At 29.1% G+C, this 223-nt stretch overlaps 1 protein-coding gene across 1 annotated transcript in view; it reads left to right on the top strand.

Moving 5' to 3' along the window:
• The window catches only part of LOC119581865 (HIV Tat-specific factor 1 homolog), a gene marked incomplete in the record, with an annotated part of 22018 nt that overhangs the window by 7071 nt on the left and 14724 nt on the right, over positions 1 to 223 (top strand).

The raw sequence follows: 223 nt of genomic DNA, 5'->3' as shown, positions 1-223 counted from the left end.
ACCAATAGGAAGAAAAATAGACTGCTTTATAAGTTTGAAGGTTCAAATTATGTTGCAAGAAAGATTTGAAACTAATTTTTAGTAAACGTTAGGGAATGGCTGAAAATGGGAGTATAGATTGTGTTTTTTAAAGGCAACAGATGAAGTGCTAACAATGAAATATATATAATGTAAAAATTTAATTTTATCGGGTACATATTAGTTCTCAGTGTGGTTGTGTTTC

The sequence above is a fragment of the Penaeus monodon genome, chromosome 15 (genome assembly GCF_015228065.2).
Source record: "Penaeus monodon isolate SGIC_2016 chromosome 15, NSTDA_Pmon_1, whole genome shotgun sequence".
In the NCBI taxonomy this organism is placed as follows: Eukaryota; Metazoa; Arthropoda; class Malacostraca; order Decapoda; family Penaeidae; genus Penaeus; species Penaeus monodon.
Note: the sequence above shows the minus strand (reverse complement) of the source record. Positions and strands in the feature narration are given on the sequence as shown.